Source organism: Arachis hypogaea, chromosome 1 (assembly GCF_003086295.3).
Source record: "Arachis hypogaea cultivar Tifrunner chromosome 1, arahy.Tifrunner.gnm2.J5K5, whole genome shotgun sequence".
NCBI lineage: Eukaryota > Viridiplantae > Streptophyta > Magnoliopsida > Fabales > Fabaceae > Arachis > Arachis hypogaea.
Window position 1 is genome coordinate 79,902,383 of NC_092036.1, and position 23,513 is coordinate 79,925,895.

General features: G+C 40.2%; 1 non-coding gene across 1 annotated transcript; it reads right to left on the reverse strand.

Annotated features, from left to right (window-relative positions):
• Positions 1 to 14,493: 14,493 nt before the first annotated feature.
• Positions 14,494 to 14,597, reverse strand: LOC112716789 (small nucleolar RNA R71). Its single transcript, XR_003160469.1, has one exon. It is a non-coding gene; the product is annotated as a small nucleolar RNA R71 (small nucleolar RNA).
• Positions 14,598 to 23,513: the final 8,916 nt, after the last annotated feature.

Sequence of the window (23,513 nt, forward strand, 5' to 3'; positions counted from 1 at the left end):
TCCAAAAGTAACCTTTCAGAAATTTTTGAACAAGAGAAGGAGATGGCAGCCAAAAATAATAATAATGCAAGGAGAATGCTTGGTGACTTCACAAAGCCAACGTCCAAGTTTGATGGAAGAAGCATCTCCATTCCTGCCATTGGAGCCAATAACTTTGAGCTGAAACCTCAGCTAGTTGCCTTAATGCAACAAAACTGCAAGTTTTATGGACTTCCATCTGAAGATCCTTACCAGTTTTTAACTGAGTTCTTGCAGATTTGTGAGACTGTAAAGACGAATGGAGTTGATCCTGAAGTCTACAGACTCATACTTTTCCCTTTTGCTGTAAGAGACAGAGCTAGAATATGGTTGGATTCACAACCGAAGGATAGCCTGGACTCCTGGGATAAGCTGGTCACTGCCTTCTTGGATAATTTTTTTCCTCCGCAAAAGCTGAGCAAGCTGAGAGTGGATGTTCAAACCTTCAAGCAAAAAGATGGTGAATCCCTCTATGAAGCTTGGGAAAGATACAAGCAGCTGACCAAAAGATGTCCATCTGACATGTTTTCAGAATGGACCATATTAGATATATTCTATTATGGTCTATCTGAATTTTTGAAAATGTCATTGGATCATTCAGCAGGTGGATCTATTCACCTAAAGAAAATGCCTGAAGAGGCTCAAGAACTCATTGACATGGTTGCAAACAACCAATTCATGTACACTTCTGAGAGGAATTCGGTGAATAATGGGATACCTCAGAAGAAAGGAGTTCTTGAAATTGATGCTTTGAATGCCATATTGGCTCAGAACAAAGTGTTGACTCAGCAAGTCAACATAATCTCTCAAAGTCTGAATGGATGGCAACATGCATCCAACAGTACTAAAGAGGCAGCTTCTGAAGACGCTTATGATCCTGAGAACCCTGCCATGGCAGAGGTTAATTACATGGCTGAACCTTATGGAAACACCTATAACTCATCATGGAGAAATCATCCAAATTTCTCATGGAAGGATCAACAAAAGCCTCAACAAGGCTTTAACAATGGTGGACGCAATAGGCTGAGCAATAGCAAGCCATATCCATCATCTTTTTAGCAACAGACAGAGAATTCTGAACAAAACACTTCTAATTTAGCCAATATAGTCTCTGATCTGTCAAAGGCCACTTTCAGTTTCATGAATGAAACAAGATCCTCCATCAGAAATCTGGAGGCACAAGTGGGCCAGCTGAGTAAGAAAGTCATTGAAACTCCTCCTAGTATTCTCCTAAGCAATACAGAAGAAAATCCAAAAGAAGAGTGCAAAGCCATTGATGTGATCAAAGTGGCCGAATGCACAAGGGAGGAGGAGGACGAAAATCCTAGTGAGGAAGACCTCCTGGGACGTCCCTCAAGCAAGAAGGAATTTCCTATTAAGGATCCAAGGGAATCTGAGGCTCATATAGAGACCATAGAGATTCCATTAAATCTCCTTCTGCCATTCATGAGCTCTGAAGACTATTCTTCCTCTGAAGAGGATGAAGATGTGACTGAAGAGCAAGTTGCTCAATATTTAGGAGCTATCATGAAGCTGAATGCCAAGTTGTTTGGTAATGAGACTTGGAAAAGTGAACCTCCCTTGCTCATTGATGACCTAGATACCTGGATTCAGCAAACTCTACCTCAAAAGAAACAAGATCCTGGCAAGTTCTTAATACCTTGTACCATAGGCACCATGACCTTTGAAAAGGCTCTATGTGATCTGGGGTCAGGGATAAATCTTATTCCACTCTCTGTAATGGAGAAGCTGGGGATCATTGAGGTACAACCTGCCTTGTTCTCATTACAATTGGTAGACAAGTCATTGAGACAAGCTTATGGAATAGTGGAGGGCGTGTTAGTAAAGGTTGAAGGCCTTTACATCCCTGCTGATTTCATAATCCTAGACACTAGGAAGAAAGAGAATGAATGCATTATCCTTGGAAGACCTTTCCTAGCCACAGCAGGAGCTGTGATAGATGTCAACAGAGGTGAATTAGTCCTTCAATTAAATGGGGACTACCTTGTGTTTAAGGCACAAGGCCATCCCTCTGTGACAAAAGCGAGTAAGCATGAAGAGCTTCTCTCAGTTCAGAGTCAAGAAGAGCCCCCACAGTCAAACTCTAAGTTTGGTGTTGTGAGGCCACAACCAAACTCTAAGTTTGGTGTTATCCCATATCCAAACTCTAAGTTTGGTGTTGGGACTATACAACATTGACCTGATCACCTTTGTGGTTCCATGAGAGCCACTGTCAAGCTATTGACATTAAAGAAGCGCTTGTTGGGAGGCAACCCAATTTTATCTAATTTTTATTTTATATTATTTTATTTTTATTTTGTGTTTTATTAGGTACATGATCATGAGGAGTCACGAAAAAATCATAAAAATTAAAAACAGAATCAAAAACAGCAGAAGAAAAAAATCACACCCTGGAGGAAGCACAGGCTGGTGTTCAACGCCAGTAAGATGCATCTGGCCGGCGTTCAACGCCAGAACAGAGCATCAACCTGGCGCTGAACGCTAGAAACAAGCAACATTCTGGTGCTGAATGCCAGGAATGTGCCTAGAGAAGAAAAGCTGGCGCTGAACGCCAGTAACAAGCATGAAACTGGCGTTCAACGCCAGAAACATGCTTTACATGGGCGTTGAACGCCCAGAACGTGCACCAATGGGCGTTTAAACGCCAGAATGGTGTGCAAAGGCATTTTACATGCCTATTTGGTGCAGGGATGGAATTCCTTGACACCTCAGGATCTGTGGACCCCACAGGATCACCTCAGGATCTATGGACCCCACAGGATCCCCACCTACTATATTCCCACCTTACCTCCTAATCCTATTTTTGTGATTACTCTTCCCCATGTCACACTTCCCAACACTCTTCACCAATCACCTTAATTCCTCTTCCCAATCACCCCCTTCACCACTCAAATCCATCCACTCTTCCCCATAAACCCCACCTACTTTCAAAAATTCAAAAACATTTTCCCACCCATTCCCACCCTAAATGGCCGAACATACACTTACCCCTCTCCCTATATATACCCTTCCATTCTACTTCATTTTCACACAACACAACCCCTTCTTCTTCACCTAGGCCGAACCTACATCTCTTCCCCTCTACCATATTCTCTTCTTCTTCTTCTTCTTCTTCTTCTTCTTCTTCTTCTTCTCTTCTTTCTTCTATTGCTCGAGGACGAGCAATATTTTAAGTTTGGTGTGTGGTCAAAGCACAATCTTTTTTGTTTTCCACTACCATCAATGGCACCTAAGACCAGAAAAGGAAAAGGGAAGACAAAAGCTTCCACTTCCGAGTCATGGGAGATGGAAAGATTCATCTCCAAAAGCCATCAAGAACACTTCTATGATGTTGTGGCAAAGAAGAAGGTGATCCCTGAGGTCCCTTTCAAGCTCAAGAAGAATGAGTATCCGGAGATCCGACATGAGATCCGAAGAAGAGGATGGGAAGTCTTAACCAACCACATGCAACAAGTCGGAATCTTAATGGTTCAAGAGTTCTATGCCAATGCATGGATCACTAGGAACCATGATCAAAGTATGAACCCGAATCCAAAGAATTATCTCACAATGGTTTAGGGGAAATACTTAGATTTTAGTCCAAAAAATGTGAGGTTGGCGTTTCACTTGCCCATGATGCAAGAAGATGAACGCCCCTACACTAGAAGGGTCAACTTTAATCAAAGGTTGGACCAAGTCCTAATGGACATATGTGTGGAAGGAGCCCAATGGAGAATAGACTCCAAAGGCAAGCCAGTTCAACTAAGAAGACTGGACCTCAAGCCTGTGGCTAGAGGATGGTTGGAGTTCATTCAACGCTCCATCATTCCTACTAGCAACCGATCTGAAGTTACTGTGGATCGGGCCATCATGATTCATAGCATCATGATTGGAGAGGAAGTAGAAGTTCATGAGGTTATCTCCAATGAAATCTACAAAATAGCCGACAAGTCCTCCACCATGGCACGGCTAGCTTTTCCTCACCTTATTTGCCATCTATGTTACTCAGCTGGAGTTATCATAGAAGGAGACATCTCCATTGAAGAGGATAAGCCCATCACCAAGAAGAGGATGGAGCAAGCAAGAGAGATCCTTCACGGTTCTCAAGAGATTCATAAGGAAGCTCATCATCAACAAATCCCTGAGATGCCTCAAGGGATGCACTTTCCTCCTAACAACTATTGGGAGCAACTCAACACCTCCTTAGAAGATTTGAGCCACAATGTGGAACAATTAAGGGTGGAACATCATGAGCACTCCATCATTCTCCAAGAAATAAGAAAAGATCAAAGAGCAATGAGGGAAGAGCAACAAAGGCAAGGAAGGGACATAGAAGAGCTTAAGGACATTGTTGGTCCTTCAAGAAGAAGACGCCACTAAGGTGGATTCATTCCTTGTTCTTATTTCTTTCTGTTTTTCGGTTTTTAATGTTGTGTTTATCTATGTTTTGTGTCTCTACTTCATGATCATTAGTATGTAGTAACCATGTCTTAAAGCTATGAATAAATTCCATTAATCCTTCACCTCTCTTAAAGGAAAAATGTTTTAATTCAAAAGAACAAGAAGTACATGAATTTCGAATTTATCCTTGAATTTAGTTTAATTATATTGATGTAGTGACAATACTTTTTGTTTTCTGAATGAATGCTTAAACAGTGCATATTTTTGATCTTGTTATTTATGAATGTTAAAATTGTTGGCTCTTGAAAGAATGATGAACAAAGAGAAATGTTATTGATCATCTGAAAAATCATAAAATTGATTCTTGAAGCAAGAAAAAGCAGTGAAAAAAAAAAAGAGAAAAGCTTGCGAAAAAAAATAGAAAAAGAAAAAGCAAGCAGAAAAAGCCAATAGCCCTTAAAACCAAAAGGCAAGGGTAAAAAGGATCCAAGGCTTTGAGCATCAATGGATAGGAGGGCCCAAGGAAATAAAATTCAGGCTTAAGCGGCTAAATCAAGATGTCCCTAACCATGTGCTTGTGTCATGAAGGCCCAAGTGAAAAACTTGAGACTGAGTGGTTAAAGTCATGATCCAAATCAAAAAAAGAGTGTGCTTAAGAGCTCTGGACACCTCTAACTGGGGACTCTAGCAAAGCTGAGTCACAATCTGAAAAGGTTCACCCAGTCATGTGTCTGTGGCATTTATGTATCCGGTGGTAATACTGGAAAACAAAGTGCTTAGGGCCACGACCAAGACTCATGAGTAGCTGTGTTCAAGAATCAACATACTTAACTAGGAGAAGCAATAACACTATCCGAAATTCTAAGTTCCTAGAGAAGCCAATCATTCTAAACTTCAAAGGAAAAAGTGAGATGCCAAAACTGTTCAGAAGCAAAAAGCTACAAGTCCCGCTCATCTAATTATAATTAATATTCATTGATATTTTGGAATTTATAGTATATTCTCTTCTTTTTATCCTAATTGATTTTCAGTTGCTTGGGGACAAGCAACAATTTAAGTTTGGTGTTGTGATGAGCGGATAATTTATACGCTTTTTAGCATTGTTTTTAGGTAGTTTTTAGTAAGTTCAAGCTACTTTTAGGGATGTTTTCATTAGATTTTATGTTAAATTCACATTTCTGGACTTTACTATGAGTTTGTGTGTTTTTCTGTGATTTCAGGTAATTTCTGGTTGAAATTGAGGGATTTGAGCAAAACTCTGAAAAAGGCTGACAAAAGGACTGCTGATGCTGTTGGAATCTGACCTTCCTGCACTCGAAATGGATTTTCTGGAGCTACAGAACTCCAATTGGCGCAATCTCAACAGCGTTGGAAAGTAGACATCCCGAGCATTCCAGCAATATATAATAGTTCATACTTTATTCGGAAATTGATGACGTAACTTGGCGTTGAACGCCAAGTACATGCTGCTGTCTGGAGTTAAACGCCAGAAAAACGTCATGATCCGGAGTTGAACGCCCAAAACACGTTATAACTTGGCGTTCAACTCCAATAAAAGCCTCAGCTCGTGGATAGATCAAGCTCAGCCCAAACATACACCAAGTGGGCCCCAGAAGTGAATTTATGCATCAAATACTTACTCATGTAAACCCTAGTAGCTAGTCTAGTATAAATAGGATAAGTTACTATTGTATTAGACATCTTTTGACAGTTTAATCTTTTGACTATTCGGTCTCTTGATCATTCAGGGGGCTGGCCATTCGGCCATGCCTGAACCTTTCACTTATATATTTTCAACGGTGGAGTTTCTACACACCATAGATTAAGGGTGTGGAGCTCTGCTGTACCTCAAGTTTCAATACAATTACTATTACTTTCTATTCAATTCTCTTTTATTCTTATTCCAAGATATACGTTGCACAACACTTTGATGAATGTGATGATCCGTGACACTCATCATCATTCTCACCTATGAACGCGCGTGACTGACAACCACTTCCGTTCTACCTTAGGCCGGGCGCATATCTCTTAGATTCCCCAACAGAATCTTCGTGGTATAAGTTAGATAGATGGCGGCATTCATGAGGATCCGGAAAGTCTAAACCTTTTCTATGGTATTCCGAGTAGGATTCTGGGATTGAATGACTGTGACGAGCTTCAAACTCCTGAAGGCTGGGCGTGATGACAAACGTAAAAGAATCAAGGGATTCTATTCCAACCTGATTGAGAACCGACAGATGATTAGCCGTGCTGTGACAGAGCATAGGAACGTTTTCACTGAGAGGATGGGATGTAGCCATTGACAATGGTGATGCCCTACATACAGCTTGCCATGGAAAGGCGTAAGAAGGATTGGATGAATGTAATAAGAAAGTAGAGATTCAAGAGGAGCTCAGCATCTCTATACGCCTATCTGAAATTTCCACTATTGATTTACATAAGTATTTCTATCCCTTTTATTTTCTTTTTTTATTATTAGTTTTCGAACTTATCATAAACCAATTTAATCTGCGTAACTGAGATTTACAAGGTAACCATAGCTTGCTTCATACCAACAATCTCTGTGGGATCGACCCTTACTCACGTAAGGTATTACTTGGATGACCCAGTACACTTACTGGTTAAGTTGAATGGAGTTGTGGAAAGAAAAAGCTTCTCTAACAGTACTTGGAACTCTTGTATCACAATTTCGTCCACCAATTGACTTGAAAACATTTATGATCATTTGCTCATTGTGTACTCTGAAGATCATTTCTCCTTTTTCCACATCTATAATGGCTCTTGAAGTTGCTAGAAATGGTCTTCCCAAGATGATTGAATTATTTCCTTCCTCGTCGGTGTCTAAGATCACAAAATCGGCAGGGAAGATAAACTCCCCAACCTTCACTAACAGATTTCCACAATTCCATTAGGTGTCTTGATTGATCTGTCGGCCATGACTAGTGACATCCTGGTGGGTTTGAGTTCTTCTATAGCAAACTTCCTCATCATGGACAGGGGCATTAAGTTGATACTAGCTCCAATATCACAGAGAGCTTTATCCAAGGTTAATTTGCCTATGGTGCATGATACTACAAAACTCCCTGGATCTTTAAGCTTTGGTGGAATTCCTTTTTGGAGCACAGCACTACATTCCTCACTGAGCATTACCGTCTCCTTCTCATTACAGTTCCTTTTCTTGTTAATGAGCTCCTTTAAGAACTTGGCATATAGAGGCATTTGCTCCAATACCTCAGCCAAGGGTATGTTGATCTCTAGCTTCTTGAAAATCTCAAGGAATTTAGAAAAGTGTTGGTCTTTAACCTCTTTGTGGAATCTTTGGTGATAAGGCAGTGGAGGTGTCAAGTTTTTCTCCACTTGATGTTGTCTTGGATTTGGTTCTTCCATGATCTGCTTTCCCTTCTTCAGAATTTGTTGTCTATCTTCTTTTTCTTAAGGTTGATTCTGAGGGTGATTGCTTGCTGTTGCATCTTCATCATTGGCTGCCTCTTTTTCAATTTGTTTCTTGTCACTTTCCTTGGGCTTCTTGGTGGCTTCTTCATCTTTCAGCAGGATTTTTCCACTCCTTAACTGTATTGCCTTGCGCTCCTCTTTTGGATTAGGAATGGTGTCACTTGGTAGTGAGCTTGATGGTTTTTCAACAGAAATCTGCTTGGAGATTTGCCCAATCTGCCTCTCTAGGTTCTTCATGGAGGCTTCTTGGTTCTTTGTTGTCAATTCTTGGTTCTTCATCATCTTCTCCATGAGCATCTCTAGATTAGTAATCCTCTGAGAGTCTTGTGAGATTGGTTAGTTGTGGGGTGTTGCTGGATGATGGTAGGTGTTTTGGTTAGTTGGGTGGTTATTGGGTGGATAATGGTTAGAGTTGGGATAAGTGTTTTGTGGTTTTCTATATGTGTTTTGGTTAGTGTTTGGCTGGTTGTTTTGGTTTGTGTTTTTCCAATTGTTTTTACTTGAGTTCCTTTGCCATGAATGCTGAGTTTGATTGTGGTTGTCTCCCCATCTGAGGTTGGGATGGTTTTTCCAAGAAGGATTGTAAGTATCACCATAGACTTCATTTATTCCAGGATTTTGGTTGTTCATATAGTGTACTTGCTCTTGTTGTGGCTCCTCTTGAGTTTCTTCATTTTGCACCCAAGTATTTGATGGTTGGCTTGTGGCACTCACTGATGCAACTTGAAGGCTGTCAATTCTCTTGGCCATCTGCTCAAACTGTTATTGAATTTGCTGCTGCATCATTTTGTTCTGAGCTAGGATTGAATCCACTCCTTCCAACTCCATTACTCCTCTCCTTTGTGATGGTTGGCGTTGCCTTTGGTGAGCAAAGAAATATTGGTTGTTGGCCACCATATCAATGAGATTTTGAGCTTCTTCTATAGTTTTCATGAGTTGTAAGGAGCCTCCAGCTGAATGATCAATTGCTTTTTAAGCCTTCAGAGTAAGTCATTCATAGAAGTTCTGCAGCTTGTCCCACTCAGTGAACATCTCTGGTGGACATTTCCTCAACACAGCCTTATATCTTTCCCATGCTTCATATAGGTTTTCAGCCTCCATTTGAGTGAATGTCTGCACCTCAGTTTTCAATCTTATGATCCTTTGAGGGGGATAAAATTTGGCAAGAAACTTGCTCACCAAATCATCCCAAGTGTTGATGCTCTCCTTTGGAAATGTTTCTAGCCATTGTGTGGCTTTGTCCCTGAGAGAGAATGGAAAGAGCAGTAACTTGTAGCTGTCAGGAGGTACACCATTGGTTTTGACAGTGTCACAAATCCTCAAGAAGGTAGATAGGTGTTGATTTGGGTCCTCCAATGGCCCTCCTCCAAAAGAGCAGTTGTTTTGGACCAAAGTGATGAGTTGTGGCTTTAGTTCAAAGTTGTTTGCATTGACATTAGGAGTAAGAATGCTACTCCCATAGTGTCTAGCATTTGCAAATGTGTAGGAAGCCAGTACTCTTCTTTGTTGTGGGTTATTGTTAGCTCCTCCTTCTGGTTGATTGGGATTTGATGGATCTCCTTCTATCTCTTGAAATTCCTCCTCAGATTCTTCCTCTCCAACGATGTTCTTTCCTCTTTCAGCTCTTCTTATTCTTCGAAGAGTTCTTTGGTCAATTTCAGAGAGGATAGGGGAGGATCTTCTTGTACCTGACATACAAACACAACAATAAACACACAGATCCAGAAAGCCAGTGAAACTTCAATCTATTGCTAGAATGAAGTTTTAGTTAGTTTAAGCAAAAATTCAAACAGTTAGTGTGTTAGTAAAAACTTAAAAAGAAACAAAAAAGAAAGAGTGCTTGATCTAGACCTCCACTTCACTTAATCATTGTCAATCTATTTCAATCCCCGGCAACGGCGCCAAAAACTTGATTACAAGTTTAATTAAACTAATTTCAAGATAAAATTTGAAATCCAAGTACTTCTTGTTCTTTTGTAATTAAGCACATTTTTCATTTAAGAGAGGTGAAGGATTCATGGAGTTATTCATAGCTTTAAAACATAGACACTAGACACTAATGATCATGTAATAAAGACACACACATGGATAACACATAAAGCATCAAAACTGAAAACAGAAAAATAAATAGACAAGGAGATTAAGGAATGAGTCCACCATAGTGAGCGTGGCATCTTCCTCCTCTTGAAGAACCAATGGTGCTCTTGAGCTCCTCTATGTCTCTTCCTTTCCTTTGTTGCTCCTCCCTCATAGCTCTTTGATCTTCTCTAATCTCATGGAGAGTGATGGAGTGCTCTTGATGTTCCATCCTTAATTGGTCCATGTTGTAACTCAAGCTTTCCAAAGAAGTGTTGAGTTGCTCCCAATAATTGTGTGGAGGAAATTGCATCCCTTGAGGCATCTCAGGGATTTCTTGATAAGGGAATTCCTCATGCTCTTATTGAGTGCCATGAATGGGCTCTCTAGTTTGCTCCATCCTCTTCTTTGTGATGGGCTTGTCCTCTTCAATGAGGATATCTCCCTCTATGACAATCCCAGCTGAATAGCAAAGGTGACATATGAGATGAAGAAAGGTTAATCTTGCCAAATGTGAGGACTTGTCAGCCACCTTGTAGAGTTCTAGAGGTATGATTTCATGAACTTTTACTTCCTCTCCAATCATGATACTATGGATCATGATGGCCCGATCCACAGTTACCTCAGATCAGTTGCTAGTGGGAATGATAGAGCGTTGGATGAACTCCAACCATCCTCTAGCCACAGGCTTAAGATTCGGTCTTCTCAATTGAATCGGGTTGCCTCTTGAGTCTCTTTTCCATTGAGCTCTTTCTACACATATGTCCATGAGGACTTGGCCTAACCATTGATCAAAGTTGACCCTTCTAGTGTAGGGACGTGTGTTTTCTTCCATCATTGGTAAGTTGAACGCTAGCCTCACGTTTTCCAGACTGAAATCTAAGTATTTCCCCCATTGTAAGCCAATTCTTTGGGTTTGGGTTCATACCTTGATCATGGTTTCTTGTGATCCATGTGTTTGCATAGAACTCTTGAACCATTAAGTTTTTGACTCGTTGAATGGGGTTGGTAAGAACTTCCCAACCTCTTCTTCAGATCTCTTGTCAGATCTCTGGATATTCGCCCTTTTTTAGCCTAAAAGGGACCTCAGGGATCACCTTCTTCTTGGCCCCAACTTTATAGAAGTGGTCTTGATGGACCTTTGAGATGAATCTCTCCATCTCCTATGACTCAGAGGTGGAGGCAGTTGCCTTCCCTTTCCTCTTTCTAGAGGCTTCTCTGGCCTTAGGTGCCATAAATGGTTATGGAAAAACAAAAAACAATGCTTTTACCACACCAAACTTCAAATATTTGCTTGTCCCCGAGCAAAAGAAGAAAGAAAGATGTAGAAGAAGAAAATGGAGGAGATGGAGGGTGTATAGGGGTCGGCCAAGGGTAGAAGAAGGTGGTGTATGATGTGCGAAAATAAAGGAGTGAAGGGGGATTTATAGGGAAAAGGGGGGAGAGTGGCCGAAAGGTTTGGGTGGGTTTGGGAGGGAAATGGTTTTGAATTTTGAAGGTGGGTGGGGGTTTTTGGGGAAGAGTTAAGGAAGTGATTGGTGAAGGGTTTTTGGGGAAGAGATATGGAGGTGATTGGTGAAGGGTATTTTGGGAAGAGTGTTGTAGAAAGGTGTGAAGAGGAGAGAGAGTGAGTTGAGGTTGGTGGGGATCCTGTGGGGTCCACAGATCCTGAGGGGTCAAGGAATTCTTCATCCCTGCTCTAATTGGGCATTGAAAACTCCTTAGAGTGCAATCCTGGCTTTTAAACGCCAGTCTGCTGCCCTGTTCTAGCGTTTAAACGCCAGCTTTCCTTCTTGTTCTGGCATCTAAACGCCAGTTTGTTGCCCTATTCTGACATTTAAACGCCAGTCTGGTACCCTATTCTAACGTTTAAACGCCCAGAAAGGTGCCAGATTGGGTGTTTAAATGCCCATTTTGCTACCCTTGCTGGCGTTTAAACGCCAGTAAGTCCTTCCTCCAAGGTGTGCTGTTTTTAATGCTGTTTTTGATTTTTTTCTTTATTTTTGTAATTGTCTTTGTGACTTCACATGATCATCAACCTAAAAGAAAACAAAATAATATAGATAAAATTAAAATAAAATTGGGTTGCCTCCCAATAAGTGTTTCTTTAATGTCAATAGCTTGACAGTGAGCTCTCATGGAGCTTCACAGATGATTGAATTTTTCTCCTCCAGGGTTGCTTAAACGTGTTCGACTAATTTTTCTCCTCCAGGGTTGCTTTCTCATTTCCACGTTTAAGTTTCAGTTTAACCTTAAACTGAAGCTTAAACGTGTTCGACCATTCCACACTCCGTAGTTGCTTTCTTCCATTTCCACGTTTAAGCTTCAGTTTAACCTTAAACTGAAGCTTAAACGTGTTCGACTATTTTACCCTCCAGGGTTGCCTTCTTCCATTTCCACGTTTAAGCTTCAGTTTAACCTTAGCTGAAGCTTAAACTGCAACTTAAACGCCACTATTTGAAAAGGTTTCTGGGCCAAAGATATTGCAGTTTAAGTTAGCATTTGAGCACAAACATTAACTTAAACGTACTCTGGTATGAAACCCAATTGAATATCATGGTTTATGGGATTGGGCCTGAAGAATTGATGAGTCTGGAATTTCAATTTGTTGAGTCATATGTCATTACTTGATTATCACTAAGTTGGCTCAATGAATGTTACAGAATTGGATCAGCAGCCTCATCAGGATTATGGATCATAAACCCAAAGCAAAAGGAAATCAGGGAAAGGCCTCAAAGCCCAAGAAGCACAACAGAAGCTCAATTTAGAAAGTGTATAAATAGGATAGAATTGAAGTTAGTAAGGGACTTTTGGGATCATTTTTCTAGTTTTCATACTTTTGGTAATTGAATTCAGAGCTATGACTCACTAAACCCCCTTCATTGGGTTAGGGAGCTCTATTGTAATTCAATGAATCAATAATAGTTTTTATCTTCTTCTTCAATCTTTTCTCTTGAATTTTGTTAGAAAGCTTCTCGATCTAATTCCATTGGTTAGTTGTCTTGGGAAAGAAACTATCCATAATTGGAATCCTTCGGAACCTTGGGAAAGGAATGGAGGATTCATGCTAGAGAAGCTTTCTCACAGTGAATTGGATTGGGGTTTGGATGGATATTGTGACATGTAATCCTACCAAATTGTGGTTCATGAAACTGTGTGGTATAATCAGTGATCGAGCATCATCTCTTCTTATGAACATTTAAACCAAGGGATTGGGAATTTGTTTGTTTTTAGAGAGAATTGGTGAGCCAAGGGATTGGGATCCAATCATATAAGATTGCCAAGCAAAATTCAATGAATGCATTGGTTGAAGAAGGGATAAAAAAAATGTTTTGATTCGGAGATCTCAATATCTCCTGAACCCCAATGAATTTCCCCATTCTGATCTACCACTTTCTCTTTACATTCTGCAATTAAATTCATGCAATCACCCCGATCCCCTTTTAATTTCAGCAATTTAGCTTCTCGCTCTTTAATTCATGCAATTTAACATTCCGCAATTCTCATCTAAATCTTGATTCCGCTCAACTAGAACACACTTCTAATCCGAATTGCTCACTCAACCAATCCTTGTGGGATTCGACCTCACTCTATTGTGAGTTTTTATTTGACGATAACCGGTGCACTTGCCGGAAGGAATTTTTGCCGATCGTGCAATTTCCTAAAATCGTAGCATCAAGTTTATGGCGCCGTTGCCGGGGATTGGTTTTCGATTGACAATTCTCAAATTGGAAGTTAACTAGATTGAGCATTTTTCTTGTTTTGTTAATTCAGTTCAAGTTACTTGTTGAATTTTAATTTCTGCACTCTGTTACTTGCTTTCTTTCTTTATGCCTTTAAATTCAAGCAACTAACTCACTGACTCACTAACTATTTGAATTAATTCCTCAACTGCTCTAACCATACTCTTCCATTAACCAAGAGTATTTCACTTGTTTGTTGCCTGTGCTGTGTTCTTGTATGACAGGTAGGAGAGGAGAGACATCAACTCCTCCATATACCGAACCAGAGAGGACCCTTCATAAACTTAGAAGGGAAGCAAGAGGGAAGAGAGTACTGAGAGAGGAAGAATCTGAAGGAGAATCTGAGGACAATTTTGAGGAAGCTCTAGATCTCAACATGGATAGAGAAGTTCACAACCATGAGAGAGCTGATGGGAACAATGCCATTCCCGAGAGGAGGGTTCTTGGTTCATACATAAACCCAACCTCTGGGAATTGTGGTAGCAGCATTCAAAAACCACCCATTCAGGCCAACAAATTTGAACTCAAACCACAGCTAATATCACTGGTGGAGAATCATTGTTCATTTGGTGGGAGTGCTAATGAAGATCCAAACCAACATCTCACAAAATTCCTGAGAATTTGCGACAATGTGAAGTCCAATGGAGTCCAGGAAGATGCCTATAAACTGCTCATGTTCCCATTTTCACTTAGGGACAAGGCAGCTAAGTGGCTGGAATCATTTCCAAGGGGGAGCCTAACAACCTGGGATGAGGTGCAAAGCAAGTTTCTGGCACGTTTCTACCCCCCACAAAAGGTCAATAGGCTTCGATCTGAGGTTCAGACTTTTAGACAACAAGATGGTGAAACTCTCTACGAGGCATGGGAGAGATTCAAGGATTTGACAAGGAAATGCCCACCAGACATGTTCCATGACTGGGTGCAATTGCATATTTTCTATGTTGGACTTTCTTATGAATCAAGGAAGGCTGTAGACCATTCATCAGGAGGTTCATTGAACAGGAAAAAGACTGTGGAAGAAGCCATTGAAGTGATTGAGACCGTGGCTGAGAATGAGTACTACTATGCTTCAGAGAGACACAACACTAAGGGAGTCATGGAGCTGAACCATGTTGATAAAATTCTAGCCCAAAACAAGGTGTTTGCCAAGCAACTAGCAGAGCTCACCAGGAAATTAGAAACAAATCAAGTGGCTGCAATACACACACAAGATCAAGAGGAAGTAAGCACTGAAGGAGGTGATTGGGAAGAGGCCAACTATGTGGGAAATCAACAAAGGCAACCATATGATCCACATTCCAACACTTACAACCCAGGCTGGAAAAACCACCCAAACTTTGGGTGGGGAAACCAGCAAACCCAACCACAAAACCACAAACCTTACAACCCCAACCAACATAACAATTCCACATACCAAAACTCCAACCAAAGATCATACCAAGCCACACAAAACACTTACTCCAAACCACCATATCATGGTCAAAATAATCAACCTGCCCAACCTAATCCTAACCAACAATTTCAAGATCAATTAAACAGGATAGAAGGAATGCTTGCAAACATGGGTCAGGACATAAGTGAGTTGAAAAGCTTTAGGGATGATGTGAGATCTACCTTAAGGAACCATGGTGAAAAACTCAAGAGGATGGAGTCTCGAGTAGGAGAGCTATCTCAACAGGCCCCCAAGTCAACTGCAGTGTTCCCTAGTGACACAGAAAAGAATCCTAAAGGGGAACAAAAGGGAGTGAGATGGGAAGAATGCAAGGCCATCACCATATTGAAGGAAGTCTCAGAAGAAGAAGGAATCAGACCCTCAAAACAGGAGCCAGAAATCTTGAAGGAAGGTGTGGAAGAAGCTAAGCAGGAAAGTGAAACTGAGCAAGCCAAGGAATTGCAAAATAAAGGCATGCTGGAAACATACCAACCAAAAGTACCATTTCCTCAGAGGTTAGGAGGAGGTGAAAAAGGGAAAACATATTCAAGGTTTTTAGAGACATTTAAGTCTCTCCATATCAATATTCCCTTTCTTGAGATTCTCCAGCAGATGCCTACACATATCAAGTATTTGAAGGAATTGCTGAGCAAGAAAAGAGTTTTGAAGGGAGGACAAACTGTAATAATGAACAAAAAATGCAGTGCCCTCATCAAGAAGGACATAGTCTCTAAGAAAACAGACCCAGGAAGTTTTCATATCCCCTGCATCATAGGGGAAACAAAAATTGACAGAGGATTCTGTGATCTAGGAGCTAGCATAAATGTGATGCCTCTGACTCTTATGAAGAGGCTACAACTGAATGAGGTGAGATCCACTGATGTAATCATACAACTGGCTGACAAAACTCAAAAGCAAGCTGAAGGGGTAGTTGAGAATGTGCTTGTGAAAGTGGGAAATTATTTCTTCCCCACAGACTTTGTCATTTTGGACATGGAGGAAAGCTACCTACACCCTATTATTCTGGGAAGGCCATTTCTAGCCACTGCTAGAGCACTCATAGATATAGAACAAGGAAAGCTAATTTTGAGAGTACATGATGAACAGCTCATTTTTCATGTTTTCAAACCTGCATCTGAGCCTGAACCAGAACCTGAAAAGCCGATGGATGATAGTAGCCATCTGTGTTTGGAGGAAAGCAATCCAGCAGCTGAAACTTTGAAACAGTCTTTGGAAGGCAAACAAGAATTGCAAGAGTTAAAGCCACAAGAATCAATAGAAACAGATCAGAAGGATCCTCCTGGCATAAGGGTCAATGAAGAAATCCTCAAAAGAGAGGGAAGAATTGTAAAGAAATTGCCAAGAGGGTGGAGGAACAAGAAAATTCCCACTGAAGGTTTCTCTCCGGGAGATAAAGTGATATCAAGTCATTATCTGCCAATCCGACCTGGCCTCAAAACCATTCCTTCCCAGCTCCCTCAAGTGTTCACAATCAGGAAAGTTCTTTCTATGGAACATTTGGAAATCATGAAGGAATCAAAAGGGGACGTTTTCATAGTGAGAGGAGAGGACATCAAGCACTACAATCCACCTTAACAAGGGACAACCGTCAAGCTCGTGACGTTAAAGAAGCGCTTCATGGGAGGCAACCCATGTTTTAGTATCCTTACTCTTTATTGTTTTGCTTTGCATCTAATAAAGCATGGTTTCTTATGCATGAACTTGAATCCTCAGGACAACTGTTGATAAGGTGCACTAAACATTGCATGTAAAATACAATTGGTCTCTAAGTTTGGTGTGCCTGAAGGCACCCCCAAATCTTATTCAAATTGTATTCAATCTTTCATTCAAGGTGCACAACCAAACATTAAGTTTGGTGTTCCTCTTTGAACACAGTTAATGAAAAGCAGGAAGTTCCTCTGGATTTAGAAATTCATGACAAGTATACCATTTGCATGTTTTAATACTTTGATTTCAATTACTTTAGGTAGTAAAATTGTTTAGGATCAAAGAGCCAAAGTGACTATGATTTATTAGAATTATGCACATTCATTAAGGACAACCAACATGAATTTCATGTCATCAGGAGACATTACCAAACACTAAGTTTGGTGTCCAGTAATAAGTGTGCATATATACAAGGGTCACGGCTATAAGCTCATGAAGTCAATCATTGATATACAATTCAAAAAGAATGAAAAACATGTGCAAGTACTATTCATTATTCACATGGACCGAAAAAAAAATGATGGCAAAGTTGTTTGTTTGTGCAGGTACAAAAGTAAGGATAAGAATGGATGAAAAAGACAAAGGGGGGAGGTACGGTGCTTGGTCAAAAAGGGAGTTCACAAGTCTTTGAAACTAACACATGGGAAAAGGAAGTTCTGCATGAAAAGATAGCTACATGAACAACTTAATGCACCCAGAATACTTCCAAGAAAGTGAAAAGCAATTCGTCTTTCTCCCTAATTCATATATTTACCATCAAGCCATCCTTCACAAATCACCCTAGCCGTCCAATTTTCACTTGCATGCACTATAAAGAACCACTTGGGGAACGAGTTCCACACCACCAAATCTCCTTCTTGCACATATTCTTTCATCATAGCATAACTACCTCTTGCCGAAAATAACGTCACCACACTTCTAACAACATTTTCTTACTTCACCTTGTCAACCTTAGCTTGTCACTTGCCAAAACTAAAGAACCAATGGCAGCCTCATCTAGCCACAAAAGAAGAAAAGGCAAGCAGCCAATGGAGGAGGAAAGGGAATTTGATGCATGGAAATACAAATCAGTTTTTCATGAGATTCAGGCTGAATGGATGAGACCTAAAAGGATACTAGCTGAGATTCCCTTTGACCTTGGAAAGGAGGAGTTCCCAAGTGTTTGGGAGAAGATCAAAAAGAGGAAGTGGGAGCTCCTGACTAAGCCAATCACTAAAATCAACATCAATCTGGTGAAAGAGTTTTATGCAAATGCAGTAAGGGAGGATCCAACCGAGGAACCCACATACAAAAGCTATGTGAGAGGGGTGGAAGTTGATTTCAGCCCAAAGGCAATCATGAAAACTCTTGGCCTGAAAAACATACGTTTCAGCCAAGCAAGTTATGAGGATAGGATGATAGGAGAACCTGACTATTTGACTATTGCTGAAGACCTTTGTGCCATCAGAGCTGAATGGGTGAGAAAAACAAAAGGGGCTCTAAGAATCTTGAGAAGGGGAGACCTAACACCTGAAGCTAAAGGGTGGTATGAAATAGTTAGGAGATCCATCCTACCCACTGCAAACTCTTCAGAAATAGTCCCTAAAAGAGCCGTCTTGCTACATTGCATTATGATGGGAGGGGAGATCAAAGTTCATAAACTCATTGCTGAACAGATACAAGAGTTTAGTGAGAAAAGTGACCCTGACTCCTGGCTCCACTTCCCTAGCACCATCATCAGACTATGCATCGAGGCCCAAGTACCACTTGAAGATGCAAGACCTAATTGGCTACATCCTGGAATGGCCATGACTGCTCACAGAATGACTCTTGGCCCAATTGCTCCAAGACATACAAAAAGAAGAAATGAAGAAGGGCAACAAGCAGAAGGGGAGCAAGAAGCAGAGCAAGAAGGAGAAGAAGAGCAAGAAGAGCAAGGAAATCCAGAAAGAGGGCAAAAAGTTCCCAGAGACCCCATGGATATGAGAAGAATGCAGGAAATCATAGAAGGAATGTCTCAACAATACATGAGGTCTCAAGAGAAGCAAGAGGACTTTCACCTAAAAATGATGGACATGCAAAGGAACTTTGAATCAAGATTCCTAGATCTGCAAAGGGAACAGAATTTACAATTACAGGAATCCCTCAGCCACATAGGCCAACACCAAGATGACAATATCTTGGCAATCAAGGAAGCCACCACTTTGCAGAATGCAAGATATGCAGTTCAAGCTGATTACAACATCAGTTCTCAAATCAAGCTTAACTACATAGGGGAACATCTACACAAGATGGACCCAGCATTCCCAACTTTTGATGAGTATTTCAAGGGGAGGAAAGAAGGAGAAATGAACAAGGCAATGATCCTTGAAGAAAGAGTGGAAGAAACAATGAAAAAAGCTGGATTCTGGACAAAGCTCATAAGAAAAGACAAAGGAAGTACAAGTGGTCAAAAAGAGGTAAGAAGCAAGAAGAAGCAGGACCCCAAGAATCAAAAAGAACCAAGCAACAAATGAAAGGTGGTCTTGTTCCTTAATAAGCAAATAATAGTTTGTGAATTGTCTTTATGAGCTTTCTTTCATTTTAAGTCATTTAAGTTTTATGTGAAATTTTTAGTATGAGTGTTGGTTTACTGCTTTGAATAAAGTGAATGCCTAGATGTTTGGATATAACTTCACCTTCTTAAACAAATGCTTGCCATGCTTGTTCTGTTTCCAAAAATAAAAGAAAAGTTTGAACAAAAGTAACTTGGCTCAATTAGTGACAAATCAAGTAGAATTAAGTGGTGGTATGCATGCTTGATTGTTTAGTCAGATCACTGGAAATTGAGTGTAGAATTATCATTTTTGTGTAGAAGTTTGAATACTGTCTATGGATCGTGATGAATAAATGTCTTTGGCCATGAAAAAGAAAGAAAAAGAAGAAGAAAAAGCCACTGAAAAAGGGCAACCAAAAAGCAAAAAAATTGAGAAAATAAGCTAGGCACCAATGGTTTGAACTTCTGAGACAAATGCCTGTGGTGTTTATGTATTAAGGATATGCTTGGATGAATAGGTTCTGAGGAGTGTTTCAACACTTGGTAACTTGGGTTAACTAACCCGGGATTATCAACCAAAAGTCCATTATCAAGAGCAACCTAAATACAAAACATTTAGTCACACAAAGAGGTGCTGGGCACCAATGTCTCAAGAAGAAATGTGAACTAAAATGCCTGTAGTGGATATGTGTAGTGCACTGATAAGAAAAAGAAAATGCCAAAGGCTTGTGCAACACATGACACTGAGCAAACAAGGAGCAAAGGAGCTCTAAGAAAAAGAAAAACAAAGAAGGGAAAAGTGCCAAGGACATAAGAATAACAAGAGGCCATAGCAGTGTTTGATGGATGCAATGAAAAAGTGATAATCTTACCTAATAAGAATGAAAAAGTGATGCTGCAACTTTCTGCATAAAACCCTTCTGATGAACTTCAAATGCTTGCTAATATAGCCAATGCAATTGCTTTCTGTTTCATACTTTCTTCTCAAATAACTCAGGACTTGCTTAGGGACAAGCAAGTATTAAGTTTGGTGTTGTGATGCCAAGGCATCTTAGGCTAGTTTCACTAGCATTTTTCTGTTAGTTTTAGTTGTTTTATGCATTTTCTTGAGCTTAAAGTAACCAAGAATGGTTAAATGAACAACAAAGCAATGAACCATCCAAACAGTATGATTTTGATGCAAATTCCATGAGTTTTTAGTTATATTACTTGAATGCTATGAATGGAAGATTTCTCATGAAATTTTGCAAGACTTTGATGCAGTTGTTTGGATGATTTCAGGGAAGAAGAGGCTAGGCAAGGAAGCAACAAAATCAATAAAGGAAGCTTGAATATCACATGTGGAGTTTAAGTTCCATTTTAAGCTTAAACTGGAACTTAAACTGCCAAACCATATAATACTGGGAAGTGGCGTTTAAGCTCCAATTTAAGCTTAAACTGAGCTTAAACGCCAAAATCATGAAAGCTGAGAAAAGCTGAAACTGGCGTTTAACCTCCAGTTTAACCTTAAACTGGAAGTTAAACGCCAGAATTGAGAAATGCACCAGGGAGCATTCCCACGTTTAAGCTCCAGTTTAACCTTAAACTGGAGCTTAAACGTGTTCGACCAGAATTCTCCTCCAGGGTTGCTTTCTCATTTCCACGTTTAAGCTTCAGTTTAACTTTAAACTGAAGCTTAAACGTGTTCGACTAATTTTTCTCCTCCAGGGTTGCTTTCTCATTTCCACGTTTAAGTTTCAGTTTAACCTTAAACTGAAGCTTAAACGTGTTCGACCATTCCACACTCCGTAGTTGCTTTCTTCCATTTCCACGTTTAAGCTTCAGTTTAACCTTAAACTGAAGCTTAAACGTGTTCGACTATTTTACCCTCCAGGGTTGCCTTCTTCCATTTCCACGTTTAAGCTTCAGTTTAACCTTAGCTGAAGCTTAAACTGCAACTTAAACGCCACTATTTGAAAAGGTTTCTGGGCCAAAGATATTGCAGTTTAAGTTAGCATTTGAGCACAAACATTAACTTAAACGTACTCTGGTATGAAACCCAATTGAATATCATGGTTTATGGGATTGGGCCTGAAGAATTGATGAGTCTGGAATTTCAATTTGTTGAGTCATATGTCATTACTTGATTATCACTAAGTTGGCTCAATGAATGTTACAGAATTGGATCAGCAGCCTCATCAGGATTATGGATCATAAACCCAAAGCAAAAGGAAATCAGGGAAAGGCCTCAAAGCCCAAGAAGCACAACAGAAGCTCAATTTAGAAAGTGTATAAATAGGATAGAATTGAAGTTAGTAAGGGACTTTTGGGATCATTTTTCTAGTTTTCATACTTTTGGTAATTGAATTCAGAGCTATGACTCACTAAACCCCCTTCATTGGGTTAGGGAGCTCTATTGTAATTCAATGAATCAATAATAGTTTTTATCTTCTTCTTCAATCTTTTCTCTTGAATTTTGTTAGAAAGCTTCTCGATCTAATTCCATTGGTTAGTTGTCTTGGGAAAGAAACTATCCATAATTGGAATCCTTCGGAACCTTGGGAAAGGAATGGAGGATTCATGCTAGAGAAGCTTTCTCACAGTGAATTGGATTGGGGTTTGGATGGATATTGTGACATGTAATCCTACCAAATTGTGGTTCATGAAACTGTGTGGTATAATCAGTGATCGAGCATCATCTCTTCTTATGAACATTTAAACCAAGGGATTGGGAATTTGTTTGTTTTTAGAGAGAATTGGTGAGCCAAGGGATTGGGATCCAATCATATAAGATTGCCAAGCAAAATTCAATGAATGCATTGGTTGAAGAAGGGATAAAAAAAAATGTTTTGATTCGGAGATCTCAATATCTCCTGAACCCCAATGAATTTCCCCATTCTGATCTACCACTTTCTCTTTACATTCTGCAATTAAATTCATGCAATCACCCCGATCCCCTTTTAATTTCAGCAATTTAGCTTCTCGCTCTTTAATTCATGCAATTTAACATTCCGTAATTCTCATCTAAATCTTGATTCCGCTCAACTAGAACACACTTCTAATCCGAATTGCTCACTCAACCAATCCTTGTGGGATTCGACCTCACTCTATTGTGAGTTTTTACTTGACGATAACCGGTGCACTTGCCGGAAGGAATTTTTGCCAATCGTGCAATTTCCTAAAATCGTAGCATCAATGATCAGAGTATGGTTGAGATCTCTCAACACCAAACTTAGAGTTTGGCTGTGGCCTTCCAATACCAAACTTATAGTTTGAATGTGGGGGATCTGTTTGACTCTGTATTGGGAGAAGCTCTTCATGCTTACTCTCCATGGTTACAAATGGAGAACTTTGAGTCTTTACTACAAGGCATTCTTCATTCACATGAAGAATCAACTCTCCTCTGTCAACATCAATTACAGCTCTTGCTGTGGCTAGGAAGGGTCTTCCAAGGATGATGGATTCATCCTCATCCCTCCTAGTGTCTAGGATTATGAAATTAGCAGAGAAGTAAAGGCCTTCAACCTTCACTAGCACCTCCTCTACTAGGCAATAAGCCTTTTTCATAGATTTATCTACCATCTCCAATGAGAATTTGGCAGCTTTTACCTCATAGATTTCCAGTCTCTCCATTACAAAGAGGGGCATCATGTTTATTCCTGACCCCAGGTCACACAAAGCTTTTTCAAAGGTCATGGTGCCTATGGTACAGGGTATTAAAAATTTATCAGGATCCTGTTTCTTTTGAGGTAAATTTTGCTGAACCAATGTATTCAGTTCATTGGTGAGCAAGGGAGGTTCTTCCTCCCAAGTCTCATTACCAAATAGCTTGGCATTCAACTTCATGATTACTCCTAAATATTGAGCAACTTGCCCTTCAACAATGTCTTCATCCTCTTCAGAAGATGAATAGTCATCAGAGCTCATGAATGGTAAAAGGAGGTCCAAGGGAATCTCTATGGTTTCTGTATGAGCCTCAGATTCCTTTGGTTCCTCATTAGGGTATTCCTTACTGACTATTGGACGTCCCTTGAGGTCTTCCTCAATGGATTCACGTCCTCCTCCTCCTCTAAGGTTTCAGCCATGTTGATTATATCAATGGCCTTGCACTCTCCTTTGGGATTCTCTTCAGTATTACTTGGGAGAGTGCTAGGAGGAATTTCATTAA